Source organism: Nicotiana sylvestris, chromosome 4, assembly GCF_000393655.2.
Source record: "Nicotiana sylvestris chromosome 4, ASM39365v2, whole genome shotgun sequence".
NCBI classification, from domain to species: domain Eukaryota; kingdom Viridiplantae; phylum Streptophyta; class Magnoliopsida; order Solanales; family Solanaceae; genus Nicotiana; species Nicotiana sylvestris.
Window position 1 is genome coordinate 93,148,664 of NC_091060.1, and position 12,606 is coordinate 93,161,269.

The following is a 12,606-nucleotide window of genomic DNA, read 5'->3' on the forward strand; positions in this document are numbered from 1 at the left end:
TCTGCAATCTCTCTATATTGGTGGAAAAAGAACATTACACGTTAAATGTCAGTGTGCTGACGAAGCACGACGCGTGGAGCAATGTTTCAACCACAAGTGGCGTTCTCAATAATAGAATTAATTGAGAAAAGAAGGCGCGGGAAAAACACCTACGAAACGGTACATAGAAGAGAACCGGGCCTTACAATTGCCAAAGAAAAGGCAAGAATGCAATGAATAAGAAACAAAAGAAGGGAAAATATACGAACCAGAAGTAAATAAAGAGGAGGAATCGGAAAAGTTATAAGGCATTAATAGCAATAAATATGCCAGTTACAATTACCTGAGGTACTGGGCAATCAATACAGTTAATGCCTATAATAAATCCAAATTATATGAGAAAACCGTTACGATTGTAAGCTCCTATATAAGGACACAGAAAAATAGATTTTAATTACTATTGAAATATATTTTTTACTTCTCTGCTTTATCAAAGTTCTCAGCCTTGATTTATTCTTCATTGCTCTCAGTATATTTTCTTTACCATTTTTGTTACTTTTTCCGAATTGACATTGTGAAAGTGAAGTAAAACATAGTTATCAGTAACCCATTTTCTTCTAAATTTAGACTTTGACTGATAAATCTATTATTTGGTTAAACAAATTTGTTTTGTTGCCGGGAAATCAGATAATCTTTTCACTTTCCAAATTTTCTCTCTAATAACCAATCATGTCAACTGTCAACGAAAATAACTAGTTGAACCTACAGGAGGGAGCAACTCCACCACTCCCTTCTCCACAAGGATCTCCTCGACAAACCCGTGAGGGGTCACCTGAAAGATCAGCGTCACACATGAATGATCATCAAGGAGACGAGCAAACTGTTGAACAAGACGCTTAAAACAATTGATCGCAGAACATGTGAACAGTGCTCTTCAAGCCTTTGTTAGGGGATTACTAAATGCACCGCAAACTCCTCCTCTAAATAACACCATAATCCTGGAGAACCCACGTTTGGGGTTCACCAATTCTGAAAGCGGAGGAACTCCCAATAAATCCCGTGATGGAAGGACAGGTACACCAAATAACTCTAATTTACAAAGTTTGGTACTAACTTTGCAGAAACAGCTGAAGGAGCAAAATGATCGCATAGAACAAATACTTGGTGTACCTCCCGTGATTAAAGGAGTAGATATTGATAAATATTCACAACAGCTCTGGAAGCCAAGTGCAACACCTTTGCCGATTCCTAAGAAGTTTAAAATGCCTGACATTCCAAAATATGATGGAACGAATGACCATCGAGATCACGTAATTGTGTTTACAACTGGCGTGAAAGGCACTGATTTAACCAAGCAGGAAATCGAATCGGTTTTGGTTAAAAAATTTGGTGAAACACTCACGAAAGCAGCATTAATGTGGTATTGTCTCTTACTTGAAACTCTATTAATTCTTTTGCTGAGCTTGCAAATTCATTTATAAAAGCACACTCAGTAGCTCAAAAAGTTGAAAAAAGGAGGGAAGATATCTTTAAGGTAAAACAAGGAAACACAGAATTAGTCAGAGAGTTCGTAGATAGATTCCAATGAGAGAGGATGATGTTACAGTGAGTACCAGACAATTGGATAGCTATGGCATTTGCGAGTAATCTAAATGAGAAAAATTCAGAACCCACGAGGAGGCTTAAGGAAAATTTGCGAGAATTCCAACAACAACTTGGAATGACGTGTACAACAGATACATCATGAAGTTGTGGATAGAAGAAGATACGGTTGCACAACCAAGGGTTGATGAAAGAGTAGGGTCAAGACATTCAAAATCAGATAAAAGAGCCGGGAAAAATAGGTACGCGCCTTACATGGGTCCTGCAGGTCGAGATTCTCGATCCAAATAGGAAAAATTACAACTGAATCGAGATTAAGACAAAAAGATGCGGGTTCTTCATCTAGAGTCAGAAAGGAATGAGATACTCGAGGTGATAATTCCAGCACACATGCAAGAATTAGAGATTATAGTTTTAATATCAGTACTTCCGAGTTGGTGGCTGTTTTAAGAGGTATGCGAGATAAGGTGTGGTGGCCTAAAGAAATGAGATCAGACCAGAGCACAAGAAATCCAGATTATTGGTGTGAATTTCACAACGACCATGGCCTTAGAAACACAGATTGTAGGTTATTACAAGGAGAGGTCGAGCATTTGTTGAAGCAAGGTTATCTAACTGACTTGTTCAGTGAGAAGGGTAGACAATCATATATGAAGAACAGACAAGAGTCCCCCAAAACCCCCATCTCCAAAAAGAATAGTTAATGTAATAACCAGGGGAGACGAAGTCAATGGTGTGACTTATACAACTGCAAAGAAGACATCAAAAGTTACAGTCACTCATGGGAAGCGAATACGCCAAACCTTGGAAGAAGACAATATAACATTTAATGATGAGGATGCTGACGGCTTGATGATTCTTCACAATGACGCACTGGTAACATCTTTACTTGTACATGATACTAATGTAAAACGAGTTTTGATTGGCCCAAGTAGTTCCTTAAATATCATTTTACTAAGAGTGGTGGATGAAATGCAAGCTAATGACAAAATGATACCAAAGGTACGGTCTTAGCCTGGATTTGATAATTCAAGTGTTATCACAAAATGGGAAGTAGTGCTTGCTGCGTTTGCAGAAGGGGTTATCAAGGATACGAAGTTTCAGGTGATAGATACAGATATGGCTTATAATATAATCCTAGGAAGACCATGGATTCACGATATGGATGTTGTACCATCCACATTGCATCAAGTTATCAAATTTCCCTCACAGTGGGGGATTCATCAAATCCGTAGAGATTAACAAGCTTCTAGAAGTATCAATTCAGTAGGAGCTACCAGCATGGTAAACGATGTTGCAGGCGAGAAATAGCAATTACAGAATTCAATTAAGGATGTCATGATACAAACCTTAACTGAAGGCTTTCCAGCACAAACTGATGTTGATTCAAGACCTGATGTTATTCAGGAGCCAGAAGAAAATGAAAACATTAAGACAACTACCGAAGAAATTGAAGCGGTGGTGCTGTTTATACACTGGCCAGATAGAAAATTTTACATCGGAGCGAACCTGAACACAGAAATGAAAGGTAAGTTAATTAAATTTTTAAAAGCTAAGGCGTATTGCTTTGCTTGGTCGCATTCAGATATGACAAGTATACCACCGGAGGTGATGACCCACAAACTAAATGAGGACCCATCATATCCGCTTGTCAAGCAGAAGAAGAGGAAGCAGGGATCCTTCAAAAATCAAGTAATCCAAGATGAGGTACAAAAGCTTTTAGAAATTGGGTCAATAAGAGAGGTAAAATATACTAACTGGCTAGCTAATACTGTGGTAGTTCCAAACAATAATGAGAAATAGCGAGTTTGTGTAGATTATGCTGATTTAAATAAAGCTTATCCAAAAGATTCATTCTCTTTGCCGCACATAGATCAACTAATTAATTTTACCACAGGACATGAGTTATTACATTTTTTAGATGCATACTCAGGATTTAACCAAATAAAGATGGATCCTATAGATGAGGAGAAAACTTTATTTATCACAGACAGGGAGACTTATTGTTACGAAGTCATGCCCTTTGGTCTAAAAAACACCGGGGCCACGTACCAAAGATTGGTAACTAAAATATTTCATGAACATCTGAGAAAGATTATGGAAGTATACATTGATGATATGCTAGTCAAGTCGGCACATGCAGGAGATCACTTTCAACACCTGTTAGACACTTTTCAGATTCTCCGCAAATACAATATGAAGCTAGATCCAGAAATATGTACTTTTGGTGTAGCTTCATGTAAGTTTTTAGGTTTTCTCATTTCTAACAGGCTAATTGAAGTAAATCCTACACAAATCAAAGCTATTGAAGAAATATCGGATGTACTCACAAGCAAAAAAGAAGTGCAGAGATTAACATGAAGAATAATAGCCCTGGGGAGATTTATTTCAAAGTCATCGGAAAAAAGTTTTAAATTCTTTTCAGTATTAAAAAAGCAGAATCAATTTGAGTGGAGTGATGAATGCCAACAAGCCCTCAAGGACTTAAAATCATATTTGTCAAATCCGCCTTTGTTGGCCAAACCAAAAGACAGAGAAAGGTTGCTTATCTACCTTGCTGTGTCAAAAGTGGCGGTAAGTGCGGTGCTGGTACAAGAGCATAAAGGTAAAAAATGTCCGATATATTATGTTAGTAAATCTTTGCTAGATGTTGAGACACGATATCCTCATCTAGAAAAGTTTGCTTTAGCATTAATTATGACATCTAGAAAATTGAGACCTTATTTTCAATGTCATCCTATCTCTGTAATAATTGCTTTCCCCCTAAAGAGTATATTTCATAAATAAGAAATATCCAGTCGATTAGCTAAGTGGGCAATAGAACGTAGTGAGTATGATATTATATATCAGCCTAGAACTACAATAAAATCTCAGGTTTTATCAGATTTCGTAGCAGATTTTAGCACAAATTTAATTCCTCAAGCAGAAAAGGAGTTATAGGTTTTTATCGGATCTAATCCGGGGACTTGGATTTTATTTACTGATGGTTCCTCGAATGTTAAAGGTGCGGGCCTAGGCATTGTTTTAATTCCGCCTTCAGGGAAAGTCATAAGGCAAGCAATAAAATGTTATCCCATCACTAACAATGAAACAGAGTACGAAGATGTGATTGTAGGTCTAGAACTAGCACGAGAGCTTAGCATATAACAGATTGTAATCAAAAGTGACTCGCACTAGTTGTTAACGAAATGCAGGGGACTTATATAGCAAGAGAGGTACGAATGCAACAATACCTGAAAAAGGTAAAAAAACTAGTCATACAATTTCATTTGTGGAAAGCTATTCAAATACCCAGGGAGAAAAATGCAAAGGAAGATGCGTTGGCCAATCTTGTGTCTTTTACGGAGATAACAAATGCAGAAAACGCTATTGTAATACATTTGTTTCATTCAGCACTAGACCAAGACAAGAACGAGGTAAATTTTAACAATTTAACTTGGGATTGGAGGAACGAGTTTGTTAATTATTTGCAGTACGGAATCTTACTCGAAGACAAGAAGAAGTCACAAGTACTTCGCCAAAAAAACTGCCTGATATTGCTTAATTCGTGGGAACTTATACCGAAAGATATTCGGTGGACCTTTGTCACGGTGTCTTGGTCCCTCACAAACAGAATATGTGATGAGGTAAGTACATGAGGGGCACTGTGGCAATCATGAAGATCTTTGGTGAAGACTTTAATAAGAGCAAGATATTATTGGCCAAAATGGAGGAGGAAGCAGAAAACTTTGTAGCCAAGTATGATAAATGTCAACGATATGCCAATAACATGCATCGCCCAACAGAATTGTTACATTCAATTATCTCGCCTTGGCCATTCATGAAGTGGTGCATGGATATCGTAGGTCCATTATCTCAAGCTAAAGTAAAGGTACAGTTTCTATTATTCTTAACGGATTATTTTTCATAATATGTAGAAGCAGAAGCCTTCAAACAGGTGCGAGTAAAAGAGGCCAGAGACTTTATTTGGTGAAACATTATCTGTCGTTTTGGAGTTCCAAAGGAAATTGTGTGTGACAATGGCCCACAATTCATAGGCACGAAAAATCACAAAGTTGTTTCTTAGTTGGCAGATTAAACGGATTACATCTGCACCATACCATCCTATAGCCAATGGGCAAGCTGAGTCAACGAATAAAGTTATTATTAATAACTTGAAGAAGAGACTAGAAGAATCAAAAGGTAAGTGGCCAGAAGTGTTACAAGGGCTATTGTGGGCTTATCGAACAACAACGAAAACAAGTATGGTCGAGACTCCATTTTCACTCGTCTATGGCACTGAAGTCTTAATTCCAGTAGAAATGGGTGAACCAAGTATGAGATACACACATGCTACTGACGAATCAAATGAAGAAGAAATGCAGACGAATCTGGATTTAGTAGAGGAAAGGAGAGAACCAATAGTAATAAGGATGACAGATCAAAAATAGATGATTGAGAGATATTACAATAGGAAAGCAAATCCGAGGTACTTCAAGAGTGGGGACTTCATCCTCAAAAAGGTATTTCGATCAACGAAAACGACTAATACGGGAAAGTTAAGTCCAAATTGGGAAGGCCCTTATAGGGTTCGAGGCATCGTTGGAGAGGGAGCATATGAATTGGAAACTATTGATGGCAGCATACTCCCATCAAACTGGAATGTTGTTAATTTGAAGAAGTATTACTTCTAGATAAAGGAAGTACCCATGGTCAAGTATGTAACGACCCGACTGGTTATTTTGCGTTTTAGAACCCCGTTCCCCTAGATAAGACTTTTCGTACTTGCTTTTACTGATTTATAACTTGGGGAATGGTTGGTTCGGGATTTGGAAGAGTTTGGGTTGAAATCGGAACACTTGTTTCCTTAAGGTTGGCTTAAAAAGTCAAGTTTGACTTCGGTCAACGTTTTGAGTAAACAACCTCGGAATCTAGATTTGAAGGTTCCAACAGATTGGTATGATGATTCCGGACTTGGGCGTATATTCGGATCGGGTTTTGGATGAACCGAGAACGTTTTGGCGCCTAATAGTGAAAGTTGATTCCTTAAGGATTTTGAAGTTCTTAAATATTTGGTTTGGAGCAGGTGTTTGAGTTATCGAGGTCCTAACGGAGTTTTGAGACTGAAAATAGTTATGTATTATTATTTAAGACTTGCACGAAAAATTTGTTGTCAATCCAAGTAGTAGAAGTGTGTTCGTCTGTCACACCTCCTTTTTTACACACCCGAAGATGGTATAAGGGAGTTTTTCTAATTAAAGTGACATTATTCGAAATGAGATTATTTATTTATTTTTTTGTTCAAAGTCGCCACTTGGAATAGTTTGTTTTCTGGTGTCCCAAGTCACCGGTTTATTTTAAAATCCCAAATCAAGGAAAATTCGACTTTCCTTTTGAAGTCTGCGAACCAGAAATTCTGAATAAGGAATTTTGTTAACCCGAGGGAAGGTGTTAAGCACCCCTGGATCCCGTGGTTCTAGCACGGTCACTTAAACTATCATAATTGACCCATTATCTGATTTTAATACATGTTTTAGCCTATGGTATATTTTAACTTATTAACCGTTTTTAATTATTATTAAGGAAAATTCAACATTATCTAAAACACGTCTTTGAACCACGCCACATGAAATGCACCTGCGGTCCGCAATACATTTTATTTAACGTTGTTGAGATTTGAATTTGGGTTACATGAAATGCACACCCGAGTTTAGGAAAGTAACCTTTAAATAGTGCGCCTAAAGCAACTACGCACTTTCAAGTTTGCGAGGGCCATGAAAAATTTAACTAAATGGCACGCCTCGATTTCTAAGGATTAAAATTAATTAAATGAAGGCCATTCATTTTGAGATTTTTATTTGGCACGACGCATCTCAATTTATTCTAACCCAAAGGATTTCTAAATTTAGTTTTTGGGGGCCATAGCTATTGGTGTTATTCAATATGGCACGCCCCTAACTAATTAAAGGATTTGGCTAATTGATTAAAGGCACAATGAATTATTTTTTACAACGAAAGTCTGTACTAATACTTGGCGGATTCATAGTGGTAAGGACTAGCCCAATTACTTGAAACTAACTTGGGCCAGTAATGGCCATCAACAGAAAGAACTTGTTCGAAATAAAAAAAAAATGCACATATAGGAAAGCATGCCATCCCCCTATTCTCAAGTGCTTTCAAGGCCTGGGCCCAAATTGAGCCCAAGTTTAATAAATGGAGGAACACCCAGACATATGGACTCAAGATCGAATCTCTGCGGAGCAAAACCAATTTGGGCTCCAAAAACTCTGGGCCCTAAACAAAACTTCCTAGGATCCAAACTTAAAAAGATTTGCATTCATTAATGTAAGCAACAAATAACATGAACTAATTGAAATACAAAATGCAGTAAATTCAAAATACCCTTTATTTGAACACTTTAAAACTTTTGAAAAGATCATTTGAAACCTACTGACTAAACACGATGCCAGATAAATATAACATGAACAATAAGCTCTAAAGGCTATAAGACCAAATCACATGCCTAAGGAAAATCATTTTTTCTGAATTCAATACAGGCAGCGTTATTCGAGCATCGTTAATCAATCCAAATTCTCATACCAAATTACAAACAACCATGATGAGCTTTAAGCCTTAAATCAAAATTTCAATACAAGCAATGAACAAAAAAAAACTTGGCATGTCAACTATTCTAAAGTTCAACAATCAAAAATTTCCATAGAATGAGACAGAGAATCAACTATACACACCTTACACTACATAGAAAACTAATAGGATTCTCACAGAATTAAACTAATATAACACATGAATGAGACAAAGTAAAAGAGGAACAAAAGTCTAGTAAAGCGAATCTTCCATTATATGTTAATGTTCAATTGCACATTCACACTTCACAGATTAACCAAAGTGCAGGGTGATACCTGGAAACGAAAAGGGAAACTAAAAGAAGTGAAGAATCAGCAATCAATAGCAACAAAAATCAGCTTAAAAACCAACAATGAAACAATATCCTACCAGCAGCTCCAACCAGACTTTAAAAACTCAAAACTCAAGCCATCTTTACCCAAGTGCAGGGTCTTTGAAACTTTTAGAAATTCTAGCTAACCAATGAAGATCAGAAAATCAGAAACCAGCAGAATTTGAGCAATTTTCAACAGAAGAGATGTAGGGGTTTCAATGTTCTTCTAGAGTTTTCTCAAGACTCAGCCGTTTCAGTTTTTTTGAAATTTTTAATCTTTAAAATCTGCCTTATGAGTGAAGAAAGAGTGCCTTTATAGGCAAGCCTTAGGACAGCATAAAATGAATTCAGTTTTGCACTTTTTACCCTTTTGGAATTTTCATTTTTGTTGTTCAATCCCTAGCTTAAAAATCAGTTTTTCAAATTAGTCCCAATCCCCTCCTTCTAGGCAGCTTCCTATTTAGTTTTTAAAGATTCCCCTACCTAGAATTCCTAGACTACCCCTTAAACCCCTGAAAATCACTTCAGTGAACCCAAATGGGTCAAATTGACCCAATAACTTAAACTAAATTGAACGGGCTGCATTTTGAAAATGGGTCAGAATTGAATCCAGGGCCCAACAAAATCCGACATCAAATTATTTGAGGAAAAAGCAAAAATAGAAGCAATTCGGATAATTTCAAAATCTAACTAAATGACTGACCAAATAATGAACTAGAATTAACTAAATTAACAAATCAAAACTAAACTAATTAACATACTAAATGCAATAAAGAACAAGGTTTAAAACTAACATGCAGAAAAAATGACTCTTAAGAAATTGAAAAAACAAAAACGAACCAAGAAGAAGAGAAAGAAGCAGAAGATAGAAAAAAATGAAGAAAAGATAACAAAAGAAAATGGAAAAATACCTAAAAATGTCTCGGACAGTAAAGAATTGAAACGAGTCTTAAAATCTTCAAATTCAAGCCGAGTTTGACATAAATAGTGTGTTCTAATCAAGAACACACGAATAAAATCCATCTAGACCCCAATCTTTACTGAAATCTCGATCGTGAAGGTTTTTAAGATTTTAGGGTTCGACTTTGATCTAAGATTCGAAGAAACTTAGGGGGATTCGAGGGAAACCAGTGCTTGATTTAGTGTTAGGGGGCCATGGGGTTTATGTGGTGTTGATTTGGGACTGGTCTGAGGCAGCTCCGCCACCGGAGAACACTAGGGCGGCGCTAGGGTTACGGAGGCGTCTCTGAAGATAGGGTGAAGTGAGAGAGACGAGTTAGAGTGGGGGGGGGGGTAAAGGCTTTTAGGACATTTACATATTAAAATGGGGCTCAGTTCCGGACCGTCCGATCAAGTGAGATCAACGGTCCTGATCAAAACAATTGAAACAACGTCGTTTGGTTCCTGAGTGCGGTTTGGACAGGGTAACAGATGGGGTTTGGGCCAGTTTTGGTCGGGTTTGGACCAATTTTGGGGCAAAATAACTTGGGCCTGGGGATATTGATAAAAACAGCTCACTCAAGACTTCTCTTTCAATTCTTTTCTTTTCCTTTTCATTTCAAAACTCTTTTCCTTTTTCAAAATAAAAATAAAAACCTAAATTAATCCCTAAATCAAATTATCCTACCAAATTAAATTAATTATCTCTAAATAATAATTACCACAATTTAATTAAATACCAAATTAAAAGAAAACTACCAAAATTTGAAGCTAAAAATAAAAAATGCAAAAATAAGTTATTTTTTGTGATTTTTTCATTTCTGTAAAACACTAAATTACTAATTAGTCTAAAAATGTAAAATTAAATCCTAAATGCAAATGCAATGTATTTTTGTATTTTTTTATGATTTAAACAAGATTAAACATGCACGCGAAAAATGCAAACAATTAGGAAAATTCTACAATAATTCCTAAATTAGCAAATAATCAAAAGAAAAAAAAAATCTAATTTTTGGAATTCTATAGGAGTAATTCATGTGAGGCAAAAATCACGTGTTCACAGCTGCCCCTCTTTGCTCGGAGACACGAAAGGTTTTTGGGCAAAGATAAAATGAGCAATTACGAGGGATTTTTGCCTATCTGAAACTCCATGAGAAGCATTTTTGAAAAGAATCTGACCGAACCTTGCTTCAAAGGTTGCCTACATATCCTTGGTAGCTGGGACTACCGGGAAGCTGTGATTTCACCGTTGTTGCTGCTGCTACTGCTTACTGAACTCCTTATTACACCAAAAATGAAAAATAAAAAGCTAAGCTAGCTAATCCTATCGACTATGAGTTACAAGATTTCTATCTATAAATCTCTTGAAACTTGATCTTGAGTCTTGGCTAGTTCTCGCTGCAGACTCCGATCTGAATCTTGATGCTCGTCAGCTGTAGGTGCCGGTTCAGCTTTGGATCAAGGCGAGACATGCGAAGCTTATGATTTCAGTCATATCTTGAGCAGTCCGCGTCTTTCTCCGTTTCAGCATTCTGAGTTCACTTCTTTTTGTTTTTTTTCTTCTTTTCTTTATTCTGGATTGAGACTCATTTTTTTGGTCATCTTGAATCCTGTTCCTCGAAGTCAGACCTTCTCACACACCAAAACAAACAAACGAACGAACTTTTTTTCCCCAGTTTGTACTAGGAAAATTTCGTGAGTATTTGTAACTAAGATCTAAATCTTTATTTTTTATATTTATGAGAGCGATAAAATAAGGATTGTGTGTTTTTCGGAGGAAAGATTAGGTAATGGAGCCCTATATCTAAAATTCTCAACTAGGGAATGGAGGCCCTATGTTGGCAAAAAAGGCGACTAGGGATTGGAGGCCCTATGTCTAAAAATTCTCAACTAGGGAATGGAGCCTTATGTTGGCAAAAGGTGACTAGGGAATGGAGGCCTTATGTCTAAAAATCTCAACTCAGGGATTGGAGCCCTGATGCTGGCAAAAAGGCGACTAGGGAATAGAGGCCTATGTCTAAAATCTCAACTCAGCGATTGGAGACCTAATATTAGCAAAACGGCGACTAGGGAATGGAGGCCCTATGTCTAAGATCTCAACTAAGGGATTGGAGCCCTAATGTTGGCATAAAGGCGACTAAGGAATGGAGGCCCTATGTCTAAGATCTCAACTCAGGGATTGGACCCCTAATGTTGGCAAAAAGGCAACTAGGGAATGGAGACCCTATGTATAAAAATCTCAACTTAGGGATTGAAGCCCTAATGTTGGCAAAAAGGCAACTAGGGAATGGAGGCCCTATGTCTAAAAAATCTCAACTCATGGATTGAAGACCTAATGTTGGCAAAAGGCGACTAGGGAATGGAGGCCCTATGTCTAAAAATCTCAACTCAGGGATTGGAGCCCTAATGTTGGCAAAAAGGCGACTAGGGAATGAAGGCCATATGTCTAAAAATCTCAACTTAGGGATTGGAGCCCTAATGTTGGCAAAAAGTCGACTAGGGAATGGAGACCCTATGTCTAAAAATCTCAACTTAGGGATTGGAGCCCTAATGTTGGCAAAAAGGCGACTAGGGAATGGAGGCCCTATGTCTAAAAAATCTCAACTCAGGGATTGGAGCCCTAATATTGGCAAAAGGCGATTAGGGAGTGGAAGCCCTGTGTCTAAAAATCTCAACTTAGGGATTGGAGCCCTAATGTTGGCAAAAAGCGACTAGGGAATGGAGGCCCTCAACTCAGGGATTGGAGCCCTAAAGTTGGTAAAAGCGTAAAAGATTGAGGTTGGGAATCCTAAGCTATCATATTTTTTTTTGAATTTTCCTCTTATCTCTTTTTTTTCATTCCAATTCATTTTTCATTTCATTTTTTCATTTTTTTTCATTTTTTTAGTAAAAATGCAGGAAAGAATTTGGAGGAAACTTCCCTTTCGGGTTGACTATTGCTGCGAAGCTGTTTCTAGATCTTGCGCATCTTTTCCCTTTTGGTTGCACCTTCTTCTTGCATGGTTGCTTTGGACTGCACCTGTTTCAATTTTTCAAAGAAAGAACAATTGTTAGTTTGAAACGGTGGTTGGTTTTGTGGCCTTTATTATTTTTGATCACTTGATCTTGGCCAACTCTTTTGGTGAGAACCTATGCTGCTTGCTGGCTTT